We start from the raw sequence: 8,629 nt of genomic DNA, 5'->3' as shown, positions 1-8,629 counted from the left end.
TGTCCCTGCTGCAACATTAAATCAATGGCTAATAAGTGGACTTGTACAGAATTTTATGTCAAGCTCTACACAACTCTGCTAAATAAGTCCGATTTGTGTCAGGTGTGTTGGAGCAGTGAAACCCCAAACACTTGCAGGACTTAAGCTCGAGAGAACCAGAATTGGCCAGCTCTGGAATAAAGTATCCTACGGTGCATTTTTAAATCTGACACCAAAGAAGCAAACATTAGCTCCTCAAAGTACATTTGCAAGTGAAGCAGAGCTGTTTTATAGTAGCTATTTTTTTTATTCTTTGAGACCTGAAAAGCAGGGAGAAAAAAAATGACTGACTCACTGAGAAAGCCCCCTGAATTATGTCCTATCCCGAGTCAAGAGAAAAACCTAACATATGGAAAACAACAGATGAGAGAAGCTATGGAAATGACCACGAGCTATGTCAATGTCACACAAAAATCGTCAGTGCTTGATGTCTGTAAAGCAAAGGCAGCAGTTTTACAAGCAGTGTGCAAGTGTAAGCAGGGAAATCAAAGACTAATATCATTTACATAAAACTTTCTGAAAGTACAAGTCTAAGAGGGCAAATCAAAGACTTCAAAAGGAATTACATTAAAAAAAATCAAAGGTTACTGAAAAGGAATTTGGAAAAATATACAACTGCATAAAATAGTTTGGATCTGAAGTAATCATTTTAGGAAAAAATACAAGGCATAACTTTGTTTTAGGATTCACAAATATTTATCTGTGATATTTACAAGTCGTCTTTAAAGACGTACTTTCCACATCTTTGCATCAAGGTATGTTGCATAAATATGCTCATGCTATGTAAAAGCCTCCAAAACAATTATGTGTGTATTTCCAATTTAATTACACAACATAGAAATATTGAATTGTATCTGTGCTTTAAAATGTGACTCTGACAAATATTTACTTTACGACTTTTTGTCTTTTTCTTTCAGCTGCAAAACATACTTAAAACATATTTTCCCTGTTGAAGGTTAAATACAGGTAAAAAAAAAAAAAGTACTCATGTACGAGGTTCTTCTACCACTTTCTCAATAAGTACACATTTACTAGTTGCAACTGACACTTCAAAAGTGAGTGTGTTTTATTGCTGTGGCTTAATAATGCAGAAGTTACCTGCTATAAACAGAAGTTTGATCAAAAAATAAGTATTTCAAAGACTCACCAGTGCTCTCCTGTTAGTTCAGTTCAATAAGAAAGAATGTGCTGACAGCCCCCTTCACTCTCCAGCAGCTTCCAAAGACCTGCTCTGTAACACACACGTGTATGAGTGATGGCTGAGCACGTCATGAGAGGTTCTTTACAGAGTACTCGTGTGTGAGGGTCTGGGAGGGCTTGGTTAGTTACAGAGCAAATCGGAACAGGAAAGGGTTATGTGGAGTAGTTTATGCTGAGGAGCGGCAAGGACCTGCTGGAGAATAAAGCAGCCAACTTTCTATATCACATGATCTGGTATGTTTATATGCCTCCGTGTGTGTGTGTGTGTGTGTGTGTTTGTGTGCCTTTATGAGAAACAAAGAGAAAACACCAGGGATGTAAGGGAGATGGGGCAGAGAAAAGTTTGTCTACAAACCTTTCTGTCACAATAGGCAACAGACCTATTGGTGTAAAATACATTTACCTACGTATTTTATTTCTTAGATTTCATCCCAGTTGAATAAATCCTGCAAACCATCAGTTCAAGAGATCATTTTTTAGCTGGGGTTACTGATTTCCCAGGCTTTTCCTCCATGAGCGAACAGATTTAAACAAATGCTCAGCCAACGACTTACCAGTACCCTGCTTTCCACTTTGTTCGTGCTTCCAAGCACTTCTAAGACTTCACTCTGATCCCATCCAGTTATTTTTATAGGATTTTTCTATTATCTCCCAGATCTTCTTTCAATGGAAACATTTAGCCCCTGATGCCTATTGTCAACAAACTGCTTCTGGGAATTTTTCTATTTTATTTCTTTTTATGTTGATTGATGCTGTCATTTATTTATTTATTCAACTAAATATTCAATTGTAGACTTTATTGCAGTCTTTTTTTTTTTTGCTATCTTCTTTTGTGGTTTTTGATAATATTTATTTTGTTTATGTGTCATTGTAAAATCAGAATACTGAAGTTTATTTTTTTATAATGTCAAGCTTAGACAAAAAGTAAAAGCTTTACTGCATTACTGTGGTTAGGATACTGAATATGTTACCACTTATTTAAAATATAACTATTAAAGATAGCAAGCTTAATAACCAAACATTTTGGATAATGTATTGAATGATGGTGTCGTAGTTAGTATTATCCCCTGACAGCTAGAAAGTTTCTGTTTCAGAACATTATGTACAGTTTGGAGGTCCTACAGTCTAACAACATGTATGTTTCTAAATTGCGTTTTTATAGTGTGAGTGGCTGTTTAATTGTCGACTCTATCTTGGACTGGTAACCCGTCCAGTGTGTACCCTACATCTCGTCCAATAGCAGCTGGGACTGGGATAGCCTCCAGTCTATTTACATCAGAGGTGAATCAACTGTGACTTTCATGTAATATTATGTATCCAACTGCTTTCTCATACTCACCTTAAATAATTAGGTAAAAAATAAAAAAGAATTCCACTGTTACTCTTACATAAGGCTTGTTTGCCAGCTTTCCATAGTAAATTTGATCAATATTTTTTCTTTATTTTTAAAGTAAAGAGCTGGTCTTAGGTTGCATCAAATCTAGACAACAGATGCTTCATTTTGAATCGGACCCATTATTTATATCAGGTTTTGCAGATAATCCAGCTCTGCTGTTCATGTGCAGACGTCATAACTGTTGTTGCTTGCAGCATTAACTAGTATGTTGACATTTCTGTGGCTTGCATGGCAAGAAAAGGCAAGATAAGTTTATTTGTATAACACATACAAGACAATTCAAACGATAAGCACTGTTAACTCTTTTATTTACATGGCAAAAGTATGTAACAAGATCCTCCTGGCATTAATCTCGTTACAAATACATTTCATTGTTGCATTTTGTCACTGGGGAATCTGAAGAATGAGATCAACACTCATTACAAAAGACACTGCAGTGTAAAATCTTTTTAGCATTTTCCCAAAACATTTCTCTCTTTTTGTCAGCCTACTGATTCTTAGAAATGCATATGGAAAAAGGGTTAATTTACATAATAGCTGTATTCATGTGAAAAAGCTTCACATTTTTTCCCTGTACAGAAACCACCTTGATGCGAGTAAGAAATAACTGGGTGTGTATGAATAGACTACTGAATAAACCAGTGAGGTTATAGTTATATCAGTGGTAATGTTTAAATATGCTGGATTCAAATGCTCATAAACAGGCAAAATAAAATAAAATGGGCAAGACAGCCAACAAAATGGTCTGCTTTAGTTTATGAAAAGCCAAGGATCTACAGAAGAAAACCCGAACAAGGAACAAAACTACAAAATATAAGAGGAAATGAGACCAACTAACTAAACCAGAGCATGAGATCCTCAAAAATAAAGAGTCAAACTCAGCCCAGAGCAACAGAGCTACAGTAATGCAAATCATAAAACAAAACAGAAAATCCAACTTCACTTAGGCAAATCAACACAATGAAGTACAGATGCAAAACACACAGACAGAAACAAACATAGCATAATCCAGCTCATTGCTTTGGGAGACTAAAACATAAATTTACAGGAAAAATACAGTGTTTGTTCATTTATTTATAGAATTATCATAAAGGCCAGGGCAATAACATAATTATAAACATTATAAAGAAAAGATGTCTTGGAAAGAGAGCATCTAACAAGCAGAAAGCAGATAAAACAGATAATATTACTTGCTGACAGAGTAGAGCTCCCTTTCAGATATATCTCAACATTTAAAAAAAAAAAAAAAAAAAAAAAAAAAAGTCCTTTGAAATAAAACGCATAAAAGACATGTAAATATAAGGTCTGTGTGTCCCTTTTGGCTTGTCCCTCTGAAAGGGTCGCTACAGCGAATCATCGCGCAGGTTAATTGGCAACTGTTTTATGCCAAATGTCCTTCCTGATTCAATCCTCTGCTTTCGTGGATCATTGTTGCTGATCAGTGATGGGAATAGATGATTACAACCTACTGGATCTACTAGCAGGCACAGTAGGGGCCTACTGTCCCATACCAATGGGTTGATAACCACCAATAATGCCCATTCAATGGAATGATAAGATCCGAATGGGGTGGGCTCTCAGAGAACAATCGTGTCCCCCTCGAGGCTGCAGCACTGAGACTACCACCTGAGTCACTGCACCCACCACCCGAGAATATAAGCTGACAGTATCATATATGTCTTTTCTTATTTTTTTTCATCAAATTTGACCTTAAACCCAGTTTGTAAAAGTAAAATGCATCACTGTAAAACTCATAAAACATCTTAATTAATAAATCGTTCTCATTTTATTTTCATATTATGAAACATTAAATGCAAAAAAGCTTATGTCAGAGACAAATTGCGATGTTCAAGGATTTTGTTATCATTGTTTTTGCTGTTCTTTTTCAAGTTTAGTTTTATTTTTATAAAACAAATAAAATTATTATATCTTAGATGGTAAAGCATTGTGTCAGGAGGTGATAACTGCTGGCACAAATGATCATCTCTACCTTTCTATCTTGTACTGGACTTAACAGAAATCTTGAAATATCATTTATCATCTTATTCATGAAAAATCAAGATACAATTCATTCATTCATTCAGTCATCCATTCATTTTCTGAACCGCTTAATCTAATTTAGGGTTGCGGGGAAGCTGGAGCCTATCCCAGCTGGCTTTGGGCGACGGGCAGGGTACACCCTGGACAGCTCGCCAGTCCATCGCAGTACAAGATACAATATAATACATAAATGACACCCTGCAATTTTTGCACTTTTACACCATCATTAGTGAAATGACATCAAGGATGTGGCACCACACTAAATAGGTTTGATGTTAACATAACCTTTTTTTCAAATGTGAAGTTATGTCAAGTCAACTTTCTTTATGTGAACAGTTGGTTTTATGATAATTAAGACTGACTTTAGTCTTGGGACTCGTTTCAGATGCATTCATCATATGCCATTGAGGTATATCTTACAATACTGTAGCTGGGATGTGGGGCTCCTGTAAACAACCGACTGTCTCAAATCAAGCAGCTGTGAAATACTATGTTTATATAGGCCACATACACTAGATATCAATTTTCATAAATGATGCACAGATGTCCCTGGATAAGCCTGTGATTTATACTAAAGGAACATGTATGCAAACAAAATCTGAAATTAAGCAGGTTGTGTTGTTGGCATGGCATGGGATAAATATTCTAGTCCCAAGACATGAATCTTATGGCCACATAATATCTTTTCTAAGATGTCACCAAACAGGCTCCATAGGACAATACCAAAGTCATAGTTTATTATTGCAAAGGTCATTTCTTACAGTGAACACTTGTGAAAGTTTATTAACACTTTACAATAGTCTTCGCCTCTGTGTCAACATTCAGTATAACATGCTATAACTGTGACATTTATCTCTGCATCTAAAACTGGAATGGAGGAAATGCAATAAACATGTCTTTAAAAGTACATATTATAAGAAAAAAATAAAGATGAATATCTTCACAGAGTTTTGTAAACTGTTCATATCAGAAAAGGCAAATTTCTGGAAGTCTTTAAAAGTAAAATGAACTTTGTCGGTCTAAGTGACACTAAGATGATGGTTGTAAACTATTTGCTTTTGGCTTTAATACCTCTGCTATCTTTAGACTTTTATTGCAGACAGGGGGAATCCTGTTCACAGGGGTCACTGTCCTGCAGTTCTTAGGTGTCAGCCTGCTCCAGCACATGGAGTCAAATGAGTTGGATCTCCGCTGTAGCTTTTTGTCAAGTTAATCTTGTGCTGAACTTGACAAATATTAAGTCAGTTATGCTTGCTAAAGCTGGAAAACATCTAGAACCTAAAGAACAATGGGCCACAACCAAACACCTGTGTTGCAGACCTTGAAACAACTGCATACACACTAATGAGATCATTGCATGTTCATAGGTCTGTTGCATAAATGTGGGGAAAAAAGAAAGGAAAGAGCTTCAGTATGTTCTTGAAGTGAATCGAGAAAAAAACTCTATCATGACACTGACAGATGATTAACAGGGACATTTTTCCCTGACATACAAAGGGATTATATGGATACTTGAAGGTTTTTTGTTTTTTTTTCAAACTGATAAAAGTTCATTCTTATACTGCAACAGTAGTTTTTTTTGTCTGTTATACAGTACCATAATGCCGTTCATTTATTGATCTTTAAAGTTTATGAGCTTCTTTTTTGTTTGACAGCTGAGAACCACCTCTATGCAAGGCAAACTCATTCTCAGTAAAAGAGAGAGACTCATTTTTCTGTGTTTTTACTCTGAAAGAACTCATTTTATCAAAAAGTATTAAATTAAATGTTGTTTCAGCAACTTGGCCACAATCCAGTGCTAGTTCCCAAATTTAGCCATAAAAATTTAATTATAAATATTATGCCATATTTACAATCCAGTTCTCCAGAAGTGTGGCCCAACTGCATGCATGTTAAGACCTCTGACCACCTTGCATGGTATAAGTGTTTTTTCAAGCCAAGGAAAGGGGGATCCACCATTACTTCCCATACATTACACTTTGGTTTTTTTTTTTTCAGCAATGTCACAAAGGAAATGCTTTATGAGGAGGTTATAAAGTAAAGTTAACTCATTTTCAGCTTTCCAAGAGACCATGTTACTTTGTATTAAAGAATTTAGTTTTTTATCCCACCAGCAACAGATTTGAAAAAAATTTTGGATTTATTTACTACAGTTTACACTACTGTTTTGTGACTGAGCATGACGCTAGCTTTGCAGGGAGGCTGAAGCTAAAAGTTGAGCAAGTACCATCTTCTGGTGATTTGTAGCACACGGTACACTTACTTAAAGTTTGCTGAGCTTTCTACAATGTTATAATGTTGAATACTCATCAGACATATGATGGCACCGATTTTATTTTTTTTAATCACCATTTAATCAAATGGCATGTTTGAGTTTTCCAGCACTCTCTATGTTCGGTTTGGTTTTAGAGAGTTTTTTCTACTTTGAAATTTTAGTGACGTGCCGAGGGACAGACTCAGTGATTGGTCATCTTCTCTAGGTTGTGCACGTTCACAAGAAGAAAGCAACACCCACCAGCACTGCTCAGTCTAACTACTCCTAGCAGTTGACCAATCAGACGCAGCCCGCAAGCAGGACATAGGGCGGAGCTTTCTATGTTCGCTTGTTTCTGGCAGAGGCTGATCTGAGAGGATCAAAACAAAATGAATGAAGGGGATTGTGAAAAACGTTTGATTATTTCTTTCCCTTCTGGACTTGCATATTAAAAATAAATTAGACTGAAATTTGCACAATAGAGCCACTTTAAGAACTTCACCAACCTGCACTCACTCAGTTCATAGCTGGGAGGCCACCTGAGGTCTAGCTATTACAAAGCTGGATTGTATCTTATTGAACTAACTTCAGGGTTAACCCAAAGTTAGGGGTGATTCACTATGGTAACTTAGACTGAAAGGTTAACGTGCTCTGAAGCAGCTTATGCTCTGGATAAGAGATCATGGAGTAAAAAAGCACCGTCCCATGACCAATCAGTTCTCTTGGAAAATGGCTTGCCTATTTTTGCTGATGTTGGTACGCAGATCATGCAAGAAGTAAGGGAGGAGTGAAAGAGGTTTTCGGCAGATGTATCCTTCTGATATATAGTTTTCTTCTTGTTCTTTTCTTTATTTCTTAGTCCATTCAACTTCACTGCAGTTACAGCTGAAATCATGAGGTTAATAACTAAAACCATAGATTTATGGAACTACTTCTGCTGTCATGATGAGGAATTAATATTACAACACAAAACATGCTCACACAAGGGTGCTGAGCCTTATAAGAACTGAAAGGGAAATATAAAGAAGAAGGGTGCTGAGGTAGTATGTCTGTGCCACCCATCCAGTCACAGCTTACATTACTGACACTGAGATGTTCGCAGTTTGTTCTTTTGTTAATAAATTATTTTATATATTTTAATGCCAACTTCTGCCTGCCTCCCTCTTTTGTTGCAGGTTTAGAGCCAGGATGTAATAATAATACTAACAACAATAATTTCCTGAAAAAATTGGTGACATACCAGTACAACCTCTTTTTTTTGTTACTGGTGTATGCACCACAGTAACCTGACAAGAGTATAACGCTTTAGAATGGATGCTGGCCTACGCTAAACAACAATTCGTCGAACAGGAAACTGCACCGCTGAGAGGAGAAACCACAGGACTTTCAGCTGACTTTCTTTTCCTGTAATGTTTGATAATCAATCATTTCAAAGAAGTGCATTTGCTTTCATTAAACAGAATCTCCCACTTAACGCAAACTAGAGACGACTGCTTTGTAAAGAATCATTTATAAAGTACTCTGGTCAGTTCACAGTTTTACCAACTGCATTTTGTTTTTACTGAATTTGTGACATTAAGGCTTAATAATAAAGCTTCCGTTTGTCTGTATTCATATTTGTTCTGTGTGTGCTTTTCAGATAATCTATTGAGCAATGCAGAGAAGGACTGAAGTTTTAAGCAGCACTGATGCTGAATACA

The sequence above is a fragment of the Telmatherina bonti genome (assembly GCF_933228915.1).
Source record: "Telmatherina bonti genome assembly, chromosome: 8".
Taxonomy (NCBI): Eukaryota; Metazoa; Chordata; class Actinopteri; order Atheriniformes; family Telmatherinidae; genus Telmatherina; species Telmatherina bonti.
The sequence above is the reverse complement of the archived record's forward strand: the minus strand, read 5'-3'. Positions refer to the sequence as shown.